This window comes from Trichechus manatus, unplaced genomic scaffold, assembly GCF_000243295.1.
Source record: "Trichechus manatus latirostris isolate Lorelei unplaced genomic scaffold, TriManLat1.0 scaffold00004, whole genome shotgun sequence".
Taxonomy (NCBI): domain Eukaryota; kingdom Metazoa; phylum Chordata; class Mammalia; order Sirenia; family Trichechidae; genus Trichechus; species Trichechus manatus.
In genome coordinates this window covers 36239227-36266180 of record NW_004443940.1, presented here as the reverse complement: position 1 = coordinate 36266180, position 26954 = coordinate 36239227, and the positions used below count along the sequence as shown (strand labels likewise).

The 26954-nt window shown below is 46.9% G+C and overlaps 1 long non-coding RNA gene across 2 annotated transcripts in view; it reads left to right on the top strand.

Annotated features, from left to right (window-relative positions):
• Nucleotides 1–26954, top strand: part of LOC111821144 (uncharacterized) — a 137973-nt gene that overhangs the window by 44739 nt on the left and 66280 nt on the right. The window contains exon 2 of one of the 2 annotated variants that reach the window (XR_002824606.1): nucleotides 19257–19568. The exons of the other annotated variant lie outside the window; for it this stretch is intronic. This is a non-coding gene — a long non-coding RNA (uncharacterized LOC111821144). Of the gene's footprint in view, nucleotides 1–19256; nucleotides 19569–26954 lie in introns of those variants that run through there. 2 annotated transcript variants of the gene reach the window in all.

The following is a 26954-nucleotide window of genomic DNA, read 5'->3' as shown; positions in this document are numbered from 1 at the left end:
GGGATTATGTGTCGGGTTGTCACTGTGAGGTCGTGGTTATGGAAACACAGGTAGGGATTATGTGTCTTGTTCTTGTCACTGTGAGGTCGTGGTTATCGAAACACAGGTAGGGATTATGTGTCGGGTTGTCACCGTGAGGTCGTGGTTATGGAAACACAAGTAGGAATTATGCGTTGTTGTTGTTAAATTACTGTCAAGTCGATTCCGACTCATGGCGACCCCATGTGTGCAGAGTAGAGCCACTCCGTAGGGTTTTCAGGGTGGTGACCTTTTGGAAGCAGACCATCAGTCCTGTCTCCCAAGGAACCGCCGAGTGTGTTCCAACCACTGCTCTGCAGCTAGTGGCTGAGCCGTTAACCGTTTGCCCCGCCCGGGGATTCCAAAGGGTGATACAGAAAGTCACAATATGTGTGCCTTCTTTTTTAAAATATCTTTTGACCTTCCACATAAATGGCAGAATTATTATTAATATTGAAACAGTTTCCATTGAAACCATAGTTTATTAAAAGCGTCTGGAAGAAGGCCCCCTACCGCCTCCCTGAGTCATCTCTGTGGATCTGTTCCTCCCCCGCAGGCAGAGAGACTCATTCCCAGAGCAGGGGTTCCCAACGCCCGTTTACTGCCTTGAGATAAGTCTCACCAGTTTGTGGACTGACCTGCTTTTAAACTAGTCCCGCCACCACATTAGGTAGGCACAGTCACATCTTTATAACAAGGGAAGAGCGACCTTCCGTCCACGAAAGGATGAGGTTCCATGGAGTAGTGAGAGTCTGTGACCTTTCCCTTTATTTGTTACAACTGCTTCTTTTAACATCCTGTGGAATAATTATCTGAATCAAAAAGGAGGGGCTTCTTCCAGGTGCTTTCTGGATGAGGTCAGTATCTATGCTAATTTCCCATCTTTCCTTCGTCCTTCCTTTTCCTCTCTCTCCTTCTTTCTTTCCTTCCTTCCTTCTTTCCCTCTCTCTCCTTCTCTCTCTCTTTCTTCCCAAACTTATCCTCCTCTTCCTTCTTGGTCCTCATCTTCTCTTTTTTCTGCATATTAGTGTTTTTTACAATGTACATAAATAGCTTTTAAAATAAGAAAAAGAAGAATATTTTATATTTCTGTCTTCAAACAAACAAGAAGTTAAACATGAAAGCACCCCTTAATATATTAGTCTGTAGGAAGAAAATAGGACCAAGATGAGAAGCAAGTAACCGAAACACAACTTTTCTTTTTCTCTTGTGCAGTGACTCAGAGGGGTTCCAGTGACTCAGTGGTTCCACCCCATGAGCAGAGCAATAAGCAATCAGTGTCAGCTGCTGCCATGAACGGGCGGGTCAGAACACCGAAGGGGGAGGAATAGAAAACGACTGACGTTCTTCCCACCTCAACACCCCCTACCCGCCCCCAGCAGTAGGGTGTCATGTGGCTCCCGGAAGTCGCTGGAGGGCCCATTCAACCTTCCCAGTGTTGATGACTGAGTCTCCCCAGCTCTGCACTCAGAACAGGTACCACAGTGGGACTATAGGCCAGGCAAGAGAAGAAGATGGGCAAAGAGGAAAAGTCGGCAAGCTTCCCTGGGGAAAATCTTGTAAGCCACCTGCCTGTGGGACAGGCCTGCCCCAAACATGGACCCACCCCACGCCCAGCAATGTTTCCTAAAACATAGTTTGAGATTCTGCTATTAGAGCTTCCTGAGCCTTCTCCCCGAGTTGTGTTAAGGACTCCATGGGTCTGGAGGGCTGGCATTAAGTGAACAAGTGCCCACAGACCACTCCTTTGTCTGCCCACAGCAGTTTTGCAAGGCAATGGCAGGGGGCTGGGCAAAGAGTGGATGGGGATGGCAGAGGCTGGAGGGATCCGCAGGGAAAGTTTGGAGCTTAGGCCCTGGGAACCAGGATGGTAGAAGGAGCTAAAGCAGCTGCTGTCTAGTCGACTCCAACTCATGGTGACCCCGTGTGTGTCAGAGCAGAACTGTGCTCAGTAGGGTTTTCAGTGGCTGATTTTTTTTGGAAGTAGATCACTAGGGCTTTCTTCTGCGATGCCTCTGGGCGGGCTAGAACCTCCGGCCTTTCCGTGAGCAGCCCAGCGCTCTAACCGTTGCACCACCCGAGGACTCAAGAGGGACTAATGAAGAAAGTAGGCTAGATGTGAGTCTGGCTTTTCTAGGAAAAGGGAAGCAAGCTCTGTTCTTCCTTTTTTATTTCTTCCTTCGCCTCCTACACATCACGTTCTGCTCTGAAGTCCCACAGGTTAGGTGGTTCTACTAGTGCTGTGTCACCGTGAGGGCGTGGGACCCGGCGCCCGCTTATCCAAGTATGTCTGTCTGTCCAGGCGTTTGTATCGTTATTTGCTTATCATTTTCATTCATATGAATTACCTTGCTAATCATTTCCAAGTCTTTATGGGGACTGATATTATTTTGGTGTGTTTTTAGAAGTCCCTGGAGATACACAGTCTTGGGCCCCACTTAGCATACAGGAGTGGTGAATTCAGTTCCCATATATGAAGTGCCTGCTCTATGCCAGGCTGGAACTTTAACCAGACCAAAGGGTGCCCTGTGGGGCCACCAGTTAGTCAAGATCCAACATTAGGAGCCAGCTCCTTGGCCTTGAGTCTGGCGCTGCACCAACTAACCCTGTTCCCCAGGCCTCCGCGTCTTCTACAGGGTGAGGCCTCTCCTGCCTTGTGAGGCAGCAGCACTGGGACAGGTCCTAGGAGGACATGGGACATGGGTTGGAATCACCAGGAGGCCTGGCTCTGTGATTTGTCTAAGAAGCCACTTACACGGGCCTAATCTGTTAAAGAAATAAATGAACGAACGAGTGGATCTGAGTCAGTCTGCCCTCCCTGACTGTCTGGGTGGTTTTGAAGTTCGGATGAAACCATATTTACAGAAGCCCTTGTGAATCGGGAGATAATTTGAAAAGGAGAAATAATAATGGTATTGGAATAATTAGTCAGAGAGCTCCTAATTTCTATGACAAACGTATTGGATTCCTTCCTTGGCATTAAAGCTTCTGCTCCCCCAACTAAACGCCAAATGGACTGGATTATTGCTCCTTAGAGCTGGCCCAGTGCAACAGAAAGAGGAACGGCTCCTTCTGATTTAGGAACAGCTGCCTAATCGATCAGAAGCCCTGGTGTTGCAAAGGTTAAGGGCTCAGCTGCTAACCGAAAGGCAGATGGTTCGAACCCACCTAGAGGCTCCATGGGGGAAAGGCCTGGCAATCTGCTCCCGTAAAGATTACAGCCTAGAAAACCCTATGGGGCAGTTCCACTCTGTTACATGGGGTCGCTATGAGTTGGAATTGACTTGACAGCACCCAACAACAACAGCACCTCTCACTGAGGGTGCCCTTTTATTGTTCTTGATCTTTGCCCATGAGAATTTTCAGCGGAACATTGGATTAGGTGTGCCACGCATGTGCTAGCCTTGCTTGTGAAGATTATACGCACACAAACCTCCAAAGATAAATGTTGTTTAATTGGATCAACAACCTTTGTGGGGTTTTCTCCTTCTGTTTTAGTTCAAGGTACTGCTGGCATGGTTGACAAAGCAATTTTTTTAAAAAAAGGATTTTCATTTAGACTGCATCTGCGTGAAAGATTTCATCCTGGCATGTACTCATCACTCAGAGAGACTGTTGAATAGGCAAATGCAGGGTTGAATTAATAAATTAATATTCATGAGTGATCCTGAAACGAAAGGCAGGACCCCAGAGTAATTGCTGTTTGGAGGCATGGTTGGGGGATCTGATTAGTGGGGAACCACAGTCATGCTCCCTCCCCACTCCCCTGATTAGGCCTTTCTTCATGACTTTAGGGTGCAGCAAGGCTCCGCCGAAAGGAGCCCTAGTGGTGCGAACGGTTGAATACTTGGCCGCTAACTGAAAGGTTGACGGTTCAAACTCATCAGCTGCTCCACGGGACAAAGACCTGGTGATCTGCTCCCATAAAGATTACAGCCAAGAACACCCTATGGGGCAGTTTTACTCTGTCACATGGGGTCACTGTGCGTTGAAATCCACTCGACGGCACCTAACAAGTCGCCTTATCCTCACAGTGTGCGCTCCGCCACTGATAAAGCAAGTTTGCCCCCCGCTTTATTCTCCCTGCAGGCCAGGTAAGCACCTGCATTTAACACATGGGAAACCAGAGGCTCACCGAGGTGCACGTGGGGGTGACGAGTCTTCTCTCTGGTCCACGACTTCTTACTCTTAGCAAAACCCAAGCCCCCAATACTGAAGACGGTTTCCTGTTTGACTTGGAAGACACCACGTGCAGACAGAGCAAACAGCTTCTTAACTGAGAGTCCTAGAAACACGACAAGCGTCCATGCTGCTCCAGGCAGGGTGCTGGGTGCTGGCAAGACAAGGATGAGCAGACGTCCAGCAGGGCAGATGGGTCTTCGGACTGACAGCCTCCGTAGAAGGAGCTCTGTCATTAGCTAGTGCTGCTGAAACAGAAATACCATAAGTGAGTGGTTTTAAAGAACAGAAATTTATTTTCTCATAGTTCAGGAGGCTAGAAGTTCGAATTCAGGGCACTGGCTCTAGGAAGAGTACAAGAACGCGGGCTGGGCCCACAGGCCTCTGCCACCCTTTCCCAGCTCCCCACTTGTCATCTGCTGCAGGTTGACCGCCGCTCTGAGTTCTGGTTTCCTTAGCTCTAAAGGAGGATCACAAGGGTGCTTGCCTCAAAGGGTAGAGTAAATGTAATCGTTGACATATTACACCTACCTAGGACAGTACCTCAGTGAATGCGGTATTTCGTTAGTGCTGTTCATCACCTCGCAGCAATCTGTGTCAACCCGACAACCGTACTTCAGTCCCCAGCTAGGAAATTGGCTCAGACTACCTGACAAACTTTATCCATCCCTCCATTTGGGAATCCACCCAGCAGATACTCACAGAGTGCCAACTCTGAACCAAACCGTGCTGGGGGTGGGGTAGGGGATATGGTGAGGAGCACCACAGACCCACGTCTGCCCTCCCCACCCCGGGGGCTGATGGAGCAAACCTAGACACTTGGGACTTGACTACCTGAGGGCAGCCTGGAGCGCGAGGCCATCCTCCCAGTGAGGGGTGAAAAGAGGCACCTTTCAGATCCAAAGTGACATTTGGACTTGTATGGCATCAGCGTGATAGCACCTGGGAGAAGAGCTCGCTCATCTCCACAGACTTGCTAGGTGCCATGCCAGCAGGCTCTGGCCAGTCCCACAGAAGATTCAGGAAGGGTTGGGGGAACCACATCCCAAGACTCAAGGAGAGCTGGGTGCTGAGGACGTACATTGCCCTTTGCTTATCACTGGCAAGAGGCAGATGCAGATAATCGCACAACTATCATTTTATGCTTCTAAGTGAGTGTCAGTGAAAAACTACACTGTTTTCCAAGTTACTTCTCAGGAATAAATTGTGAGTAAACAGCCTCTGCTTGTGAAGCTGGAAACCCGGGTCCCTTCAGTCCGTGTTTTTAAACGCTTTGATGATGTGGTTTGCTTTTTCCCTCCAAGATAAAAATAATAAATAAGTAAAGGCTGACGACTGAGTGAGATCGGCAGCCAGGCTCGTCTAGGACCCACAGTCACCCAGGGGACGGTGGCTGGTGACGAAGGAGAGATACTCAGTACAGAAATGAGACCCATTCTCAACCCACCACCCCAGCACTGAGATGAGGAAAACATATACTTCATTACACGGTATATGTTGCCAACCTTCCGTGGGAAAACGTAGGTGAGGATTTCTTTTGTAAGGGTTGTTTCTTCTTTGTCACCAAACTGAGACGTGTGTGCTGCTGATGGCTGCTGCTGTTGTTCTCTGACCGCGACTAGGCTTCACTCCCTGGCAACAGGCAGCGGCAGAAACAAAGCTTTGCAGTCAGCCCGCATCACCTGATAAACGCAGTGGGAACGTGTCAACAACAAAGGCAGCAATGGAGGGAGGCGGTCAGAAAGAGCGTGCGAAGCAGGTCCCCTCACCTCAGTGATTTCTCGTCATGCCTTATGGCCAGAGACAAGTGGGAAGAAGACCCCAGCGATGCGGGGAGTCCCTTCGATTTGCTGAAATGGAGGGTCACCTTTTATTTTGTAGGCAAGCACTGCTGTTCTGGATTAGTTCCAATCAAAAGTACTTTAGACCTGTGTTGTAACTCTTTTTCTCTGAGTTTTCAAAACCAATACCTAAAGCAAATTGGTTGATGAACCTGGGACCCCTGTGTGCGGCCTCAGAACCTCAGGTTGGTGTTCAAAGGAGCTGGCAGAACGGGATCTCTCATCACAGACAATGTAGACACAGAGCTCCGCGGTGCTTAGAGAGAAGCCCCTCATTCCACCTCCCCTTGCAGACAAGTTTCCTGGCACTCAGTGCACTGGGATTTGTCACTTCAGATTAACACCATAACACAGGCAGGTGGAAGAGAGTGCTTAATAAACAAGGTTTGGCACCCTGAATTTTGAGTTTACAAAATAAACCAAAGTTGCTATTTCGTGCTAGTAAGACAGGGACAGCGCAGGTGATAGGTCACCGTCATTATTGCCCTCTGCTTGTTCCTCGGCCTTCTGCATTGCTTCCTCTGGAAGCTGCCGTCAGAACCCGGGCGGGGATTTCCTCTGGCCTGGCTCTCCTGGGGTTGAAAGGAAACAGGTATGGACACATTTCATACCACATTTTTAAAAATGAAATTATTAAAAAATTAACGAGTTGGAAACTGTTGAAATGGCAGATGTTCATCTACATATATTTATGTGTATATATATATTTATACAGATAGATATAATTTTTCTTAGCACAATTAAAAGAAAGTAAAGAGTTGGGTTTGAGGAGAGTCTTCTTAGAACCAACTATGGAGAGTAATTGATCAGTAGTGCAGCTTTATAATACATTTACAAACTGTTGCTCTATATCAGTAAACTAGACATGTAGAAATTGTAGAATGGGTGTATGCTTAGCTGTTTATATTTTCACCAAAATAAAATAAATATTTTTTTAAAAGAAAGAGAAAAAAAAAACGATGTTGCTAACTGCATATATGCGCTGTGTTGATCTTCTGAGGGTGCTCCTTGACCTCCAGGATACAGTTAAGATAGAAGGGTGGTGAGAACAGAACTCCCGTTGGAATACACGTTTGGTGGTGTATTTCCCCCCCTGTGCGGAAGATCTGTGCGGCCCCCTGTATGAGGCTCTGTGGTTAAGGGGTGCTGTTGGCTGTGGAGTGGCGATTTCTGTTGGGTCTGCTACAACTTTCCCTGATTTATCCTTTAGAGCTTAATTCCCATTCCCAACAAATTAGGCAAGACAGAAAGTGTCATCTGGAAAGAGTGAAAGAGTGAGTAATACATCCACCAAACATCATTCTTGTGCCAGTTAAATGGTGGGGATTCATTTATCCATCGCTTGATACAGCAAACAGTGATCATGCTGTCAAAAACTACTGGACCGCGATCCTGGTAGAAGGCACTTGAAGGCAGACGTTTGTCTGGGATCTTTTACTGCTCCTTTGATGCGACTTCTGTCGAGACAGCGTTGATCATGGTAAAACATTTGGCATCATTTGGGTTTCTTCTTCACTGACAATTTTAAGTATTAACTGCAGGAAAGCCCGCTTTATCAGAATGTCCCTTTCAAGACAAGTTGCAGTGAAGTTGGGGGCTGAAGAGGGTTCAGATCCTTCTCTGTTTCAGTAAACACCACACTTATCAATGACTCTCTCCCTCGGTGCTTTGTTCACTGTGGTTTGCTCACCTCTGCCACCATCCTGGGGACTACGTGTGAAAGTGGGCTTGTATTCCACTTGTCACACCGAGCTCCACTTTCTTTTTGATAGAGCTCAGGCAAGGAAGTGAGAGGGCATGGAGAAGATTGTGTTAAGTAAATAAGAGTTCAATCCTTTGGGATTTCTAGCTTGGAAATTAACAAAACAAGGTCTGCTCACAGAAGTGGTTACATCTAAACTACAGACCAGGGGAGATAAATCTGACAACCTCTGACATCTTTAAATGTCAAACCCACCGCACATCACAGACGACATCGTACCTAGCGATCGAACTCCCTTTAAAATACGCTTCATGTAAATACATTTTTGTGAAACCACAAGCTGTTTCTCTCAGTTTTGTTTTCAGCTGGCTTCGATAAAGAGATTGGTTGGCATCCTACAGCTAATTAAACAGCTTTCAAACCAACGTCAATGCATGGTCTTAGGTGACTCTCAGAAACACAGTTCTTTCTTCACGGCCCAGGAGTATCCACAACGACTTTTGAGTGTTCTAACAGACCCTGTCAGAGGGGAATTATATAGCTCTGACCTGAGTTTATGAGCAAAATCAGGCTGCTTTCAGTGGTGTGGGTCCAGCTTCTGATCTGCTTTGGTAGCTTGACCATAGCACCAGGATGGTGGGTTGGATTCATGCTCCACAAAAAAAAGAAAAATGCTGTTCACATTTCTGTGCTCACTTAGATATGTTAGTGTTTAGTATGTTGTAAATTTCTTATACTTATTACATATTTGGTTTTGTGACTAGAATGCTATTTTATTTTTTTCTTAGTGGAAAATAGAAAATGAAATGCGAGAGACCTTCCTTTCCAGAACAAGGATTCTGACTGCTCTCAGAGCTTCTCTCATCCTTGTCTGTTGGGGTTATTTTCTTTCCAGTAGCAGTTATTTCTAGATTCTGCAAGGTGATTACTTGATTTTTTTTTTTTAAAGCTTGGTATTCCAATTTTACAGTTGAGCCTCCCTAACCCCTAAAGTCAGATTTCTCTAACAAAACTGCTTTGATCATCTCATCTGTGATGGACTGGCTTCAAGTAAAAAAAGGTGGCATCTAGTAAATAAAGGGAAAGTCACATAGTGCTTATACTTAGGAATGCCTCTAAATATAGCAATGGTGTTTTAAAATTTGGTGTTAACAAATGCATTTTGTGAAAAAGAGGAAGAACAAGTTAGCTAGGTTGCATGTGAAGTAACTGTGCTGAAAACATTAATTTTTAATATGGAATGGTTCACATTTTTATGTATGTACTTGCAAAAAAAGTTGGAATTGTTTTTTTAATGCTTTGACTATTTCTTCAATGAAAGCTTTTGTGCTATGCCACTCTGTTCTTAAGAACTTCCCAGGTTACAGATACAATAGAGGGTGAGCTTGAGTTTGTTCCGTGAGCACGGCCTTTTCAGTTGTGGTAAAAAAAATTAAAATGGCAACGGTTCTGAAGAAGTGCTTTGTGACCATGGCATGTTTCACTCTTTCCAGATGACTGAGATCCCCATCACTTCCCAGGTCTTACGTGGGGAGGAAAGGGGTATGTGTGGTTCAAGAGAGTGGCAAGTATTTGTTCAGGTCAGGCTTTTTCTGAATGTGAACGTTCGGTTACCTTGGATGAGAACAGGGCAGGTATTCTAGGGTCATATACTCATACTGAAAATGTCTTAAAGTCACAAATTAAGGTGATTACCATTGTCTTCTGATCCCCTGTCATCTTTAATTGTAACGTTCTTTCAAGGTTTGTGGTTATTGCTGTTTGTTTTTAAATGTTGTTGTCTTACAGAAGTCAAGTTCCAAAGTACTAGAATAGACCTATGATATTGAAAGAGTTGGAGCATAAAATCATAAAGTGCAAACTCTGAATCACATTATCTAGAATAGATGTTATTACACAGAAATTGTCATCCGTTCAAGTTCACAAAAACAGTGCCGACCTTTCACCGTGAGTCTTTGAGACTGACCACGAATGTGTCTGCCCTTCTCAGTGAGTGACAATGTCTCATGCTGAGTTTTCTTGCCATGTGAGTCAATATATATTTTCAGGGTTATTCTTGAATTTTGTTATGTTGTTCAGTCCTTTCCACTCTTTATTGTTGGAATAGGTTTTAGGAAGAAAAATCCACTTTCAAAACAAGTTATGACTTCTTATCCTCTGTGGGTGTTTCCTTTTTTTACCACTTTAAGAATTTAAAATATGAATATATCATGAGGGTACAGATTTTTGTAAAGAATGTGGGGGGAAAAGTTACCTTTTTTTTTTTAATTGTTTGAAAACAGGGAAATACTGTGGTGACTTTACTGGTGTTTTTCAAATTGTTGCTCAATTTAATTAGTCAAAGCACTGAGTAGCATTTCTTTTTAATACAGATGTTAAAAATGGCTCAGCTTTTCTGAATAAAATAGCAAGGACCAACGCTCAAAGTAGTGCCTGAAAAATCCAGAACGTCTACCGGCTGCTGTGAACAGTTCTCTCCCTTTTTGGAGAGTTGTTCGGGCTTTTTAGAAACTCATTAATTTGATTGTAAGTGCCTCAGGGTTATCAGGAAAAGGAGCTTTAGAAAATGGTTTCAGAATGTGTCATTTTCTCCTTGGTTTAATCTGAGACAGTGTGTGGGCACGCTGGTATTTTAAAAGGCTAAAAATGTTGTAGATATTGCTGTGCCTTCAAATATGAGGGAGCGTTGCAAGCAGGGAAGAGTTTTCTTCAGTCCTCTGTCTGAAATTCTCCTTTTCTTCCTAGTAGTAATTCTTGGATTTTTAGGAGGGATTCTTTGATTCTTTTTCATCTTCAATTTGTTGTAATTAAACAAAAATAAATTTAAAAAATCAAGTCAGCTGTCCTTGATTTTTATTTTTATGTTTTTGATTTTAATTTTACTAATTTTTTTAAAATAAAACCTTGTGTTTTCATTTTAGCTAGTTTCATTATTTTTTATGAAATTGTTGGCGGCATAGGACTGCCATTTGGTTTCAATATTAATATATAACATGAACTACGTGGGAGTCGTCTATTTTCAGCAGTAAATAACTGCTTGTACGATTGTTTTACCTTGGCATAATTCAATTGACTCTTTTGCAGTTTTACTTTGCATCTTCAAACGATACATGGGGGGTGTGTGTGTGTAAAGTAACTATAACATGTTGTATCGTTAAAAACAAGTTTCCTGGTGACATGGTGGCCAGAATCAGGGAATGTCAGGTGGGGGGGGGTTTCAAAATCCAATCAGCAGGTAAATCATTAATTATTCATTTTCCAAGAAAGATTGATTGGGTTGTTTTAGAAATTGAATTTTCTAGAATTCTTTTTTTAATCTTTTGTTTTGTTTTTCATTTTTACCCTTAAAAAGGGGTTAATTTAGTAAGAAGATGTATCTTTTCTGTTTGTATTGTGGCTTGTTCATTTTCTCATAAGCTGTATTTGGTAGCTAAAATGTTGAAAGCAGTTTGGGAACAAAATGTCTGCTTAAACTATGACAGAATTGGCCACAATTTGCCGATTGGGCTGATAACAAAAGCCAGCAACACAAAATAGGTAGAAAAACAGTTTGTTCGGCGATGTGAGACCACTAAAGGGCTTTTTGCATGTGTTTTTTTTTTTTTCATTCTGATGTTTATGTTGTGATAGAAGTACATGAAGAGACGTTTTTGCTCACCCATAATTTTTGATTAACCATTTCATCTGTGAATTCCTCTTACATTTTCACAAAACAGGCTATTCACCTGGCATTGACTACACATTTGATTAACAACCAACTTTGTATCCAAACCCCACATTTCATCCAGCTTCCATCTGGTTGTAAATGTTTCAAAGCTCATAATTTTATCTTTTAAAGAAGTACTTAAATTTCACTTTTTCAAATCTACAGCATTGAATTTTAAGACTCTTCCTGCATTTTTGCAGGAGTAAAACAAAAACTATAGTTTGTACTTTAAAAAATGTCTTCTACCTGGACAGACGTTTGATAAAAACTCCAGCAACTGAAAGTACCCGTTGACTCCCATGTTATCTCACAGACTGTAAACAAACGCTGATGCTTTACGCTAGACGATCCATTTTCTCAAACGATAGACCAAGATCAGAGCATCCTCCTCCTTGGCTCCGTTGTTTTGACTTTTCGCACCTTGCGTGTGTGAGTGTGAGTGTGTGGTGGTCTTAGTTATTGTCTTAAAAATCAGATACTCCTGGGCAATAATTAAGATGAGGTTCATGTTTCTACTTATCTAATCTTTGTTTTCACAAATAAATACAAATAACTCAAACTGAAACTTGATGGCTTTGGCGATAATAAAATAGCAGCCAGGGGGAAATTTTCTTCATGTTAATGTTCTTTCACAACCCACATTCAGTTTCGGTAGGAAAATTATTAACCTTTTCAACAGCATGCGAAACGATGGGCTCACAACAGACTCCTGAGTGTGATTTGCAGGTTTTGGTTCTATTTTGAGATTTTTGGTGTGTAGAGTTTTGTCTTTTTTTTAAAAAGACCAATAGCTTTCTTTGACAGCGATCATAATGACTTGAAATTCTTTACTTGATATCTTTTCACTGTGTGCACATTTTCTAGTGTTTGTATTTATTTTTTAATGCAGGTGGGGGAGGTGGGCAGGATTTCATCTCCTACTCTCCTGCTGTTTGATTCTATGAAAGAGAAAAGCTTCCTTAGTCTCCCTGTTTTTCTCCGTTCTGATTTTCTCATGAGAAGCGTAGCAGCGATGGTGAGGATGGCACAGGACTGAGCAGGGTTTCCTTCTCTTGTACGTAGGGTGGCGATGAGTCGGAACCGACTCGACAGCACCTAACAACCACAGTTCTCTTGTGGAGATTGTGAGTCCCCCACCAGCAGTTTTAAATCCAGTGGAACCACATTTCATAGATGCAGATGCCTCCCTGGTAGGCTTCAGCCCTGACTTCTGTCTGCCTCAAAGCAAAGCCAGTCTGACCAGTTTGGGCTTGTTGTCCGGAAGGTCCCATGTAAGGCCCAGGGTGAGGCTGTCCTCCCAGGTGACTGTGTTAGGGCTGCACTTCTTTGGGGGAGGAGGGTCATGCTGGTGTAACTCTTGCTTCTTCACCTGAAGCACACAGAGCGGGCAACGTGGGGCAGTAGAGGCAGGCGACCAGAATGCAGGTGAAGGATATCGGATGGCAGTTTCTGTTCTGGGTGACGTCTTGAAGTCTGACTGGGACAGTCACACCTGCAGGGATAGCCCTGCCTGCAGACACGGTCCCACCATGGGCTGCCCTGTCTGGCCAGGCTGCGCCACGTGGACCCACAGGCACCCTCTGCGCCTCCTCCCATCTCTTCTGAGGCTCCACCCTCACCCAGCGCCCTGCGCTACCTGTTCCCACCACCTACAGAGGTGAAAATGGAAACTGAGGAAAACACACTTGGTCTGTAACAAGCGTGTGTGCTTCCAGTCAGCCACTTTCTGTGTCATAGTTCGGGCTTTTTTTCTTTTTCTTTTTTTTTTCTCGTACTTCCTGTATGAGGTTAGTGTTTTAAAATGATAAACTATTTTTTTTTTTTTTGGCCTGGTCTATATTGACTCCTGCCTACCCCATTGTGAGGGTTTTGCTGGCCCCTTCCACTTGGGCCATCCGATGTTGGTGGTGAGCGGAGTGCCCTCACCCACCTCTCCTCCCCAGGGTGGGCGTAAGGAGAGTCAGGCTGGAGACAGCATTTTCTGTCCTTCCATTTGAGAGAAAGGCAATGAACACCATAGCCCACAGGCCAGCTGTACTGTACGAGCCTAAAGAGAGCCAGCTGGGGAGAGGACAGGGACCCCAGGGGTGTGAAGCTGGGCTCAGGAGAAACGCTGGTGCAGGGTTAGTGACCCACTGGAAATCCTTTTCTTGGTATCTTTTCAATGTGTGCATGTTTCACAGTGTTTGTATGTATTTTTGTTCTGAGTGGGATTCAGCCCCACACTGTGCAGGCGAGCAACATCCAGAAAAGTCAGCTAAGGGATGAATGATGTCAACATTTTCTCCCCAGGTCACCTCAAGAACTTGTTGAAACACTTGCATGACTGCTGAGCTGTTTGCTCTTTCCTGGGGATCTCAAGAGAGAACTTGGGTATAGGTGACTAAACTGAATATCAGTAGCCAGCCAGCCCTCCAGCCACCCACGGTCCTTAGGGACCATCCCACGGGCCCCATGTCTAAGAGCGTAACGGGAGCAGGTGTCACTGGACACCAGAGGTTCTTGAGGGTGCATGTGAATTACCTGGGTGGAGCGGGGGAGGGCAGATTGCTAAAACACACACCCTGGGCTCCATCCCAGAGTTTCCAGCTTGGAAGTTCTGAGGTGGGACCTGAGATTTTGCATTTCTAACAAATTCTCAGGTGGTGTGATGCTGCTGGTCCAGAGACCCACTTTGAGAGCTACTGCTGAGGGCCATGGGTGACTGGAACACCACGTTTTAGGCCAGAGACCCACTTTGAGAGCCACTGCTGAGGGCCGTGGGTGACTGGAACACCATGGTTTAGGCCAGAGACTCACTTTGAGAGCCACTGCTGAGGGCCGTGGGTAACTGGGACACCACGTTTTAGGCCAGAGACCCACTTTGAGAGCCACTGCCTAGGCCATGGTTGACTGGGACACCACGTTTTAGGCCAGAGACCCACTTTGAGAGCCACTGCCTAGGCCATGGTTGACTGGGACACCATGTTTTAGGCCAGAGACCCACTTTGAGAACCACTGCTGAGAGCCGTGGGTGACTGGGACACCACATTTTAGGCCAGAGACCCACTTTGAGAGCCACTGCCTAGGCCGTGGGTGACTGGGACACCACGTTTTAGGCCTGGTCCAGTGGAATCTGTCGGTTGTCTCAGTTTTTTCTCTTATGCTGACGTTTTTTCATGGGTCCTAAACAACGCTGGAAGTAGAATCAGCCTTTTAGGAGGCTCTTTGCATTTCTCAGTAACTGTACAGCAAGCTCACTGTAGCTTTGGCCTTTCACAATGTCAGCCAGAGTAGATTCTGACTCTTGGTGACCCCAGTTAGAGCCAAACTGTGTTCCATAGGGTTTTCAATGGCTTATTTTTCAGGAGTAGTTTGCCAGGCCTTTCTTCTGAGCCTATGTTGTTGTTGTCACATGCTGACTTGTAGCAATCTTACATGACAGAGTAGAACCTCCCCACAGGGTTTCTTAGGCTCTTCTCTTTACACGAGCAGATTGCCAAGTGTTTTCTCCCGTCGAGCCCCTGGTGGGTTTGAACAGCCTCCCTTTTGGTTAACAAGTTTATGAGGTTCACTTCTTTGAAAAATAGTGTTTACCTTAGAGATAGAATGTTTGTGTCTATTTGATTAGAGTGGGGTTCTGCCCCACACTGTGATAGGAGGCAGGACTAGACCAGGAAATACCCCAACGAGGCCCAGCCCTTGGGCTGCCAACCTTGGTCCCTATTTCCACCTTTACTAAAAACTGAAAGAGTTACTTACTAGGTACCTCTCTGTGCCGAAAGGTAGGCAAACGTCTGAGATCCTCCAGGGGTTAGGATCTCTGAATCGCTTGTGAGACCCTGTTCATCCCAGGAGGTGACAGCATTGCCACCTGGACCCTGGATTGAAAATTGGGTGCCATCATTTACCAGCGAGTTGTCGAACTTTCCCTTGTCTTGGGTCCTTCCGTGGTAAGAGAGAGATGGTCCAAACAGCACCAACCCGAGAAGGCTGAGCTGATGCTTCAGCGAGAGCACCCACCAGGAGCAGTAGCTGGAGTGCAGAGAACACTCGCCAAGAAGACTGGGTGTGTTCCTGGGCAGGGCTGGAAGAGGCTTGCAGGTACTGGTGGGGCGCTGGAGTCCCGCTCAAGGGCACGGAGTCTTTCTGAATCATGAAATGATGCGTGTAACACTTCGTAGAAACTGCTTCTCAGGGGAGGTCCCCTCGGGGAAAGCTCTAAGTCTGCTCAGGGTTACGAGGCTGTGGCTCCAGAAACAGGAGTCCATCCGAGATGAGGGCGGGGTCCCCTCTCTCCCCTGCCCTCACTCTAGAAGACGATATCCTAGTAATTTACACAAAGAACCCGCACAGTTACCACTGAAGTTAGTCTCTAGTAAGCAGTAAACATTTTCTGAGTGTGCCCTCTAGGTTTTGCTTTTCAGAGAAACAAAAAGTGGCCTCCTGAGAGCTGGCACCTTTGTGCTACTGAGCATTCCCCCACCTCATGGCCACTGTTTCAGCGTCCCCAAAAGCTGGCTTCCAGCGTTGCTGGAGTCTGGTGGCAATCAAAACGAACAGGGTGTGAGTGCCTCATTCAGTATTTTCCTCTGTACGGATGGAGATATTGGTGCTATGAAAGGGGCAGAACACGGTCGGGTGCCTGTTTTACACATGGGTGGCTGGGTGCTCTGGCTTGGCATCTTAGCAGTGAGGTAGTGGCAGATCAAAGTCTGTGCTCTTTGCTTCTCCCTATCTTGGTGCAAACAGTTAATGCACTCAGCAGCTAATTGAAAGGTTGGAGGTTCAGCCACCCAGAAGTGGCTCTGAAGAAAGACCTGGCCATCTACTTCTGAAAAATCAGCCATTAAAAACCCTATGGAGTGCAGTTCTACTGTGATGCACATGGGGTCACCATGAGTCGGAGTCAACTCAACTGCAACTGGTAAACTGGTCCTTGGTACTTATGTCCCAGGAAGTAGAGGCTTAGATCAGCTGGAAGCACAAAACACTGCCCAGTGAACTGTCCAGTGCAGGGGTAAGGGCTGGGGGCTGAGATACGTTTCTCCCCCTTCTCAGTTTCCCATGCTAAGAGCCTTTCCTCTGATTACTGATTGGGGGCTGGCTGGGGGCGCATCCAGGAGAATGACTGGCCTACAGTTCAGGTCCCTGATGAGGATTTGTATTCCCAGTCTGAAGTTAAGGTTTGGTGTGTGTGACCCGAGCCCATCCCTCAGAGCTAAGGGAAACAGAAACAATGTTCCCACAGTGGGAGATATAAACAGGCCCCTGAATACGCTGCAGGAAACAGTACAGCTCAGCCAAGGTGAGTCAGAGCTGCCCTTTGTGTGCCCAGAAGCTGTCCTAGTGCTGGGAGATACTGGTGCCCCCACCCTCCCACTGTCTGATGTTCAGTGGCAGGGGGTGGCAATGTGACGATCGACCCTGGATTAGGGACAAACATTTAAAGTCCCTGGGTGGGTTGTCTCGGGTCAGGACATGGAGTCCCCAGGGACTTGATCTTCCGTAATCCGTGCAAAAGCTCCGACAAGCTGGTGCAGGCCCTACAGTGGAAAGCTGGCATTCAGAGTCTTCTCCACTTGGGCCACTGTGCCCATAAGTATTAGGTTTGTGTGGAAAATACTAGCCTCCAAACTGGGAGGCCGGGTTCCAGGCCTGGCTGTGTCCCTTCCAGGGTGACCTTGAGAAGGGTGCCAACCTCCACCCTCTCTGCACCTCACTTTCTTCACTGTAAAACCAAGGGTTGGATCCTGAAGGCCCTGCCGCCTCTCGCTCTGCAATTCTGGTCCGACTCCCTATGGTCAAGGGTTCCTTATTGATGCCGGCCTGGGCTGCTGGGTTTTGGCTTTTCGCCCCACTCAGAAGTGGGGTGATGGGTGAGGAATGCGGGTTCATAAGCCACCTCTCCATTTCAATGGTGAAGCTAACGGAGCCAGATTTCCCCTTCCACCCGTCAGGCACTGATGCATTTCTTAGTTCCTCTTTCTCTTTGCCCACCCAGGAAGGGACTGTGTAAGAAATCCCAGCCCAAGATGCCTGATGTTTAAGCCACGTTAGAAAGTGCTAGCTCACGGGACACTGTCAGGAAGCTGGTTTTCCCAGACAGATCCATCTGGGCAGCCGTCTTCCCAGAACGCGGTGTGTCACAGAACGCATATGGAATCAACTCTCACAACGCCGGCTGTCTCATCGTCACCAGTAAATGAGGCCTTTAAGAAAAAGCGAGGACTGTAGGCGTTTGTGTGAATCAACCGATACATACAAGAGGTCGGGAAGGGAACTAAGGAGAAACAATACAGAGTTTCAGAAATAAATAGAGGCTGTCACGCTGCCACATGAGGACTGTGACGGGGAGAGAGAGCCAGGAGCACGAGAGAAGCTTTGCTCTGTGTGGCCTGCAGTGCAGGCTGGGCAGCGTCTGTCCGCAGCGCGGTCAGTAGAGGCCTGCCGCTCAAGGCCAGGGTACAAGAAAGGATCCTGCCCAAGCATGTCTGGGAAGTGCAACATAGAAACAAATTTAAAGAGCTTTATTTCCTAACTTATGCGGGGTCTTTTGTATGCTGCTGGGTCTCTAGAGGAAGGATGGCGCTTTTCCAAAGTCATCAGCTCCCCTCTCTCCCTGCTTTCTCAGAGCATTTTGTACCGTTCACAGAAGTGATCAAGTGGGAAGGGGCAGGGGCCGCAGTGTTCAGGGCCAACTTGGGGTTGCACCTCGGGCAGGTTGCACATAGTGAGGTGGCAGGGAACCCGAGGAGGCTTTGAGTAGTCACGGGCAGAGCCCGTTCTGTCCCCAGCCGTCGAGAGTGCCTGGTCGGAGGATATGGCTGGAAATAGCCGGCCTGGCTTGGGTTTAACCTGTTGCTGTGGCAATGCCGACTCCAGCCCTCTCCTGGAAGAACAGCTTCCTCCCCAGAGCGTCCGAGCAGCAGATTTAGACACAAAGCTGGTTTGTGGGGCTGCAGTGCAGACTTTCAGAAGATGCAGCGGTCAGTATTTCAGAATCACCCTGTCCTTCTATCTGTCTTTGGAAGTATCCGTTCACTTGTTTGGGAGAACTGAGAATGACCATCCACAAACAGTGTGCAGCTTGGGAGCCAAATCATACTGGTCTCAAGTGGCAAAACAGTTGTCATAGACTCACACTCTTCTGCAGCCATTCCACCTCTCTTCAGGACAGCTCCGTCAGGGACACATTTCTCATCTTTCCTTTGCTCTTCCTCACCGAGGCTGTGTGACACAGGCTCGTCCTCTCAGGATTGATTATCTGATGCACCTGGGAGGCTCTCATCTCCTGGGTTGGGAAGAGGAGAGCAGATTCAGGGCTCTGCTGCCATTCGCCCACACACCTGGTTTGGGCTCAGCCTCGCCGTGACTTCTTAGCAAGTCTTGTACACTCAGGGAGGGGATGCCCAGGGCATCATCTGGGAAAACACTCGGGTTGTCCTCGGGTTAGTCCTCAGCTAAGTCAACAGGAGAATGTGGGGGAGAGTCTCAGTCTCGACCAGGAGTCAGACCCTGACCGAGACGGTCAGAACTGGCTTTGACTCTTCAGTAGACACACAGGGTGACTCCAACCAAGCAGTGGGCTTCTGGGGACACCTGCTTTTTCAGTCTCTTCTGAATTATTTAGACAGACGCTCTGCACCCCCATCACCATCCACGGTTTTGGGGATGGTCACTATTTGAATCTATGCTGATAAATTTGATTCCTCAGCTTACTGTGGCATTTACGACCTGTCTTTCCCTTTTCGGTTTCCATGCACTAGAGTGACTGTCTCTCAGTGCGGTTGACAGCGATCTGTGTTTTTCATGCATGTTTTTGTTTCAGAATAACTGGGAGATGAAACAGGAAGCGCTGTGACACACTTGATCGAAAATGACACAGACACAGGAAAATCGGGACTCAGCCCCCTCAGCACCTCTAGCTGCTGGCCGTCAGTCACAGCCCAGTGCAGGGGAAGGGAGAGCCCCTGGGACCTGAGTCTGACGCTGTGGACTCTGAGTCCCTCCACACCCCCTCACGGCCTGTCGGTGATGTGTGGGTCATGGTCTAGTCTGTCAACTTTCCATTTAGATGGCTAGTCTCTGTGTCTCTCGATCCTTTCTTCTTGATTAAAAGCAAAGCTAAAGAAGGAAAGAATTGTTTGCTTCTTGTTAGCTATATACTTAAACACCAATTTAAGGTTACTGAATAGTGTTTGAAATTAATTTCTACAAGACCACAAGTAAACCATGTCATAACAAGACAGATCATCGTGACATCTCAAAAAGCATGTTGAAACTGAATCTCTTAATACTCACCCATGTTTCCCCTGCAATTTCTCATACTTCTGAGAAGACCTCTCTACAATCAGTATCTGCATGTTGACATTTGAGAAAAACATTGGGAAACGTTTGGAAGTGTCTTTCCACACCCACCCTGATTATGTCCTGCAAACTGTGACCCCACCCCCAAAGTCATCACCAGCCTGAGCTTTCTGCTGGTGGGCTCTGCCTTCTCTGCTGCTCCCTCTGTCCACACATCAGTCACCCACTCACTGAGTCATTCCACAAAGATTTATTTCAGAGTCCCTGGGTGGCGCAAACCATTAAACCCTCAGCTACTAACCAAAGGGTTGGTGGTTCACATCCACCCAAAGGCACCTCAGAAGAAAGTCCTGGCAATCTACTTCCCAAAGGTCACAGCCATTGAAAACCCTGTGGAGCATAGTTCTACTCTGACACACATGGGGTCACCAAGAGTTGGAGTTGACTGGACAGTAATGGGTTTGTTTTTTTTCGGTTTTGTGTGCCAGGCATTAGAGGCAGAGCAATGGACAAGATGAACACCTTCTTTGCCGCCCCAGCACCCCTAGCCTACTTATTGCCAGTGGGCATTACTGGGGCTTTGCTCAAGAGGTGTAGGGGAGTGCCGTGCAGTTCATCATGAATGTTATCTCGTTTAGATTCCTGCATGTCTTAAATTCATCCTTCAAATCTGAGCACTGGATCGGCAACTAAACATTCCTTAAAATGGGCAAATGTCAAAGCTTTCCTCCTTTAGAGTCCCATTCTTGTCCCCCCCACCCCTAAGGACGACAACTCCATCCTAGGAGGCCTGGACAAAGGGCCCGCCAGTAATTGCCTCCCAGGACTTCCTGTCCATCTTCACTCAAGCTTAGCAGACATCGAAGAGTAAACTAAAACGACCGCGTTGTGCTGTTTCACAACCTCTCCTACTTAATGTACCGACAGACTCTGAAGAAATCACAGAAGCCTCTATGTGTTTGTACAACACACGTTGTAACGTGTATCTCCAGGTCCAGATGTCCTCTACACAGAAGGCCATCTCTGACCACCATGTCCTGAGAGGAGCCTTCTTCTCTCGCCATTTCTCTCCCTCATGACCCCATTTTATTTTCTTCTAGAACTTAGCAATATCAGGAATCATCCCATTTATTCATTTACTAAGTATCTGTCTGCCCCCCTCCCTCCCCCAGCGTCCAGCTCAAAGAAGGCAGATTCAAGTCTTATTCCCCAGTCTGTCCCCAGCACCTGGCACTCTGCTAAATAAATATGTGTTGACTGGACCCATTAAGTTACTGCTTCTCATAGCAACACTGTGATGTCAAGCAGCTCAGTATCCTGGCCTTGGTTTGATGGATGAGGACACTACAGATCCAGCTCTGAGCCTGGTAGATGGAACAGCTGAGGGGAGGCGCTGCCAGCAGAAAAGCTGTCAGTGAACCACCTGCTCTCTGGATAATCAGACTCTCACCTGAAACCAAGCTTTGCCTTGCTAATAAAATCTTGCTCATTCCTGGAAGATTAAAGGCCACCTTGTTGTGGAGGGATGTGTCCTCAGTGGGGCGTCTGGGAACTGGGTCTTCCTAGCTCTTCCAGTCCTTGCCTTGGGCAAGTCACCTAACTTCTGAGGATGCTACTTTCCTTGGCAATGTATTAGAAAGATCTGGTGAGGTGATTCCAAAGACCCCACCCTGTCCTGAGTTTGTTTGCTGTATTTGTTTTTCCTCTGCTGTTTCTATTTCTCTGGGTTTAACAGGGGAGGAGACTGTGCAGAAAGGTATCATGGGCAGAGGGCCAAACCCCTGAGAGTGTGAGGAGCCCAGGCCCCGTCACGGGTTGTGGACACGCCCAGTGGGGTGCTCACACAGACCTCAGTTAACCCCCCTTGGACATACCCCTGTGCTGGCACAGGGGCTCCCATTGGGAAGAACGTCTCTCCCCTGTGCTCCCCATTGCCCACCTGCGCTCTTGAGCAAAATGAGGCTGCATCTTCTGCCCATTTCCCAGAGTCTCAGCAACTAGGGTTTTCTCTGGCCTCAAAAAGATGGAAGCCATAGGCCCGGGGAGAAGCGGAAGTAACGCGAATGGTGTTTGCAGGATAATTAGTTCACAAGGATAATGGGGAGAAGGAACAGAGGAGAAATGACCACACAATTCTAGACGACCTGGGGCAGCGTCTTAACCCTGGCCCGACATTAGAATCACCCAGGAGCTTTTAAGAATCCAGATGTTCAGGCCCCCCGACCCCGCCCCGGACCAATTACATCAGAATCTGGCGGGAGGGACAGACATCAGTATTGTTGAAACTCCCTGGTGGTTACAGTGTGAAGGCAGGGGTGAGAACCATTGGTCTAGAGTTTCTCTGTTCAATATGGTGGCCACTACACACGTGTGTCTATTGAACACTTAAAAGGTGGCTAATGGGATCAAGGAAATGAATTTTTAATTTATTTTTATTTAAATTAATTTAAATTTAAATACTTGCATGTGACTTATGGCTACTATATTGAACAGCACAGATAATAGAACTCTTCCATAATCACAGAAAGTTCTGTTGGACAGCGTAGAACTGCCTGTAACTGCTGAGTGAAATTATGCTGAACCTTAGTGGAGTTTAAGGTAATTCTCTCAGTCAGCTTGATTTAGGCCTGCCCTTCTCTCTGTGTTTTGAGCCAGGGGTTGTTCAGGAGCAAGGACAACTTGTTTTCAGAGTACCACACTGTAGGTCTGAGAAGAATTTTAAACACCTGCAAAAGTCTAAGGCCCAGACTTAAGTGACTTGGCATTCCCTCTGAAGGCTTGCTCAGCTTGCATCTTGTGGAGACCCAGCTCTGTGAAAGGGAGCTTTTATTTAATCACTGTCATCCAAGAATTTAGGGCCATGCAAAGCAGGTTCACCTGGAAGAACTTTTGGAAAAGCAGAGTGTGCCAGGAGTGCTGCCTTTCGGAGGAGTTAAGGCATTTGAAATGGGTTCAACCAGGCAGCTCGGCAAGCTCAACCAGTTTGGGGTTAGAGATGGAGAAATAGAGGCCAAGCTGAATCATTTTCTGCATATCTACTCATATGAGGGAAAGCACCTTACAACAAATAATAATACTATCTTGAATTTCGGCGCTTTCCCTTTTTCAAAGCACGTTGCCACCTCTAGCTTATTTTGTCCTCACAACAAGGACATAAAATAAGTAGGGCGGGGGTTTTTAGGGCCTGTCTAACACCTCAAGAAATTGCTCGATTTTATGGGAGGGATTTAGAAAGAGAAGACGAAGATTCTGAATTTTTTCTTCTCATCTCTGGTCACACTTACGTACTCAGTAGCATAACTAAAAGTAAATGTATACAGATCTTGTAGTCCTACAGGGGATTTTGCTTTTAACAGAAATCTGAGACTTCGTTTTGCCTCATCTTCTTTCATCCCAGCTTCCTAGCCCCTCAAGTCCTGATTCTTTGGGACCACTTCTCCCTCACAGCTTGGTACCAGCTGCAAAAAATTTTAACTAATATTTTATTGTGTTTTTGGTGAAGGTTTACACAGCATTGAACAACTTCTACACAATTTGTTCAGTGACATTGGTTACATTCTTCACGATGCACGAACATTCTCATTACTTCTGTTCTGGGGGTTCGGTTTTGTGCAATCTGCAAATTTCATAAGGAGATGTTCAGTGTCTCCTTCCAAGTTATTTCTAAAATGGCAAGTGGGACCACCTGCAGGACAGAGCCTTGTGGCCCTTCGTGAGAGATGTTCCTGCTGCCCTCCGAAGGCCATTGCTGGTGAAGGACCAGCCGCAGGCTCACACTGCCACCGTGGAGTCCTCAACCACCTCTACGTGCAAAGCTGCAGAGAATCGTTTCAAACCACACTTGCCGGTGGAGAGAAACACCCGAAGGGCCGTCCAAATGGCTGGTGTGACCAACCTGGTCAGCTCCAGCAGCAGAGGCGGGGGTAAGCGTAGGCAGTATGGCAGGATGCCATTAGTTGATCTTTTGGGGGATGATCGACCCTGAATCATGAATCCTCCTGGCCATACCATCATCTGACCCATCTTTTGAATCTCGTGTAGATGGGATAAGATGAGAGGTTCTCAAACGCTTTACTGAAAGCAAGACACACTTTCTGGGGCATTCCCCTAATCGACTGTTCTGGTGAAGTTCGTCAAAACAGGAAATGAGGTTAGCATGGAATGACTTTCTCTCAGAGAACTGGTGTTGCCTCCCAAAGACCACCACTTTCTTCCCGAACGCTAAGAGCCTTGTTCATGCCTCTTCTGGATTTTCCTGGAAATTGGAATGAGTCTGCTCTTCTGTAGTGTTTAGTATCTATTCCTTTGAAACCGGTGGTAATATTTGCCCATTCCTAGCTTTCCACAACCTCTCCCTTTACCTGCAGTGTCTCTAAGATGTTTGCAGTCGGTCTGAAGTTAGATCTCCACATACTTCACCCACAGCAAAAACGTGGCTGAGGCAAGGCCTCCACAGTCCAGGCTGAGGTGGTCAGACTGCCCCTCCCAGCACGGGCTGAGGGAGCTCCTTCCTCACGCTGTTGTGTTCCAGAGTCTTCAGAGTAGATGCCAGTAAGAGAAATCTAATCCAGGGGAGATTAAAACTCAGCAGGAGCAATCCCCTCTCCTCCCCCGATCCCCATGTGAGTGCTGGCACTGAACTGCCCTGAAATGCACTGGAATTGAAACAACAACGGGGCCTGACTTCTTTCAAGTGAGTCTCCGTGTTGGGGTTTTTTGCCTCAGTTATCAAAAGCAGTGAGGGTTTCATAGTCTAGGCAAGCTGCATCATGCTTGTCTTGGTTGAGGCTTTCTGACAAATGGCTCGACTGAAACTGCTAGATTTAAATGTACTTGTATTAGCACTGAAGTATTAATAAATTAAATTACTAGTACTAAATACCTGAGTCACATTCGCTTTCATACAGGGGAGGGGACTCAGCCTGAGGGAATGTCTGGCCTTGGCTCCAGGTATCCAGGGAGGACAATGTCTACGAATACTAGATTTGGGTTACCTTTGGAGATCTGCCCATGTGCTATGCTCTCGGTTCTGTAATTGTGGGTCTGTTTCTCTTTGTACATGACTTCGCAGGACCTTGAAAGCCATCCTGAGTTCCCATGGCTGGAGTGGGGCACATTCTGGCTCCCTGTCCTTCAGTCCTGCCTCACTCCACCCAGGAATTGCACCTTCAGTGGTGACTGGATTCACAAATACCACCTTTAAAATGCTCTTGGCTACATAGGAGGCTCTGATTTGCACCTTACACAACTTTTGGTGATTTGCAACATTATTTCCAGTCCGCACAACAGGCAGGGTTATTAGCCTGTGTCTCACCTGAGAAAACTGAGTGTTAGAGAAGCTAAGCAATTTTCCCCAAAACACAAACCTAGCACCTGGATATAAATCCAGAGCAGTCTGGCTTCACTTCGTGTCTCTTGGTATTTGATAAATATGTAAAGCCAGTATTGCTTGAAAAGGACTGTGAATGGTTAGCCGTGGTTGGGAAGGAAGGCACCAGAATGTGACAGAAAACTGGGGTCCACTGGAAGTCAAATCATCAGTGCTGGGTCCTCATTTCCCCTCTTGCTGCCGTGTACCTGCAGGCGGGCACAGCCGTCACCTGAGCCTCCGCCTCCTCATCAGACAATACTGGCAGCCACGTTGGCCCTGCCTCCCACCAGGGCTGTGTGAGAATCCGTGAAGGCCAGGCTTGTGGACAGGTTTGCTGTCTGACCACTGCCTGTTACTCAAAGTGTGGTTGGTGGTAGAGGTGCAGAGGGCCACACCCTGGCCGTCTGGCACCAGAGTCTGCATCTCCACAAGGTCCCAGGGGACTGGCAGCACAGCTGCTAGCTCTGCCTTCTGGACCCCTTGAGGTCAGGGCCCGTGGTCACACCTTCACCCCCAAGGCCCAGCGTAGGCCTGCTTACAAAGGTGCTGAATAAACGTGTTTATGTGTCACCGAGCGACTCATAGTGACCCCACAGGACAGAGCAGAACTGCCCCACAGGGTTTCCTAGGCAGAAATTTTACAGGAGCAGATCATCAGGTCTTTTTCCCTCCGAGTGGTTGGTGCGTTTGAACCTCAGACCTTTTGGTTAGCAGCCAAGCACTGAAGCATTGGACCACCAGGGCTCCTCTGCATAAACGTTAGTACAGGGAATTTGGTCTTTATTTTTCTGAGGAGCTAGTCAGAGGGAAGGGGGAATCAGACGGAGGCCGAAAAGGAGGGAGCCCAGGCTCAGCAGCTCCTGGGGGTCTAGGAGGCCCCCCACCTCTCAGCTAAATCAACAGGGCAGAGAGAAGGTGAATGGGTTGCAAAACTGTAAAAAAAGTTATATTAGTAGAAGGGGTCATTGCTTCCATTTGAAAAGGAAAAGCAAAAATAAGGAATATATACCATCAAAAACCTCCAGCCCTCACCACCAAGTCTTATTCCATCATTTATATCTTTGGACCTCAGCAGACAGCAGAATATGACTCTAATTATTGTCCCTGGTCCCTTTAGGTGAAGTGACTATGTACTCCGCTTTGCCTGGGACAGTCCTACTCATGTCTATTAGACCTCAACTAATGCCCATTAATTTCAGCTCTGCCTTTCACTTTCAAATATGTTCTGATTTGGACAATAGATTATATGGTCACCCTTACCTTATATCTGAGGTCCCTGGCTGGCACAAATGGTTTGCTCTCAGCTACTAACCTAAAGGTTGACAGTTTGAACCCAACCAGTGACACCACAGAAGAAAGGCCTGGCAATCTGCTTTGATCAAGATTAGCACCAAGAAAACCCTATGGAGTAGTTCTGCTCTGTAACACACGGGGTCACCATGAGTTGGAACTGACTCGAAGGCAGTGGAGACTTTATATCTGCCTTTTTTTTTTTCCCCTCAAGAAGTTGAAAAGGGCTTTGCAAACACTAATTTCTTAAGATACTCATCCTCTCTTTAAGTAAGAAAGGTGTTTGGCAGCTCATCTACAGTCTGGCAAGGCTGCCCTAGAATACGCAGTCAGCCACAGGCAGGAGAGAATGAGTGTGTGGGCGCATGCCTGTCAGGGCGCGTTGATGTGGGCAGGGTGTATGGTGCGTGTGTGTGTGTGTGTGTGTGTGTGTGGTGTATGTGCACGGTTGTGTGGGGTGTGTATGTGCGGCATATGGTCGTGTGGTGCTTGTGTGTGTGTGTAGATGTGGGGGTGGGCCTCTGTGGTGCACGGAGGTGTGTGTGTGTGTGTGTGTGT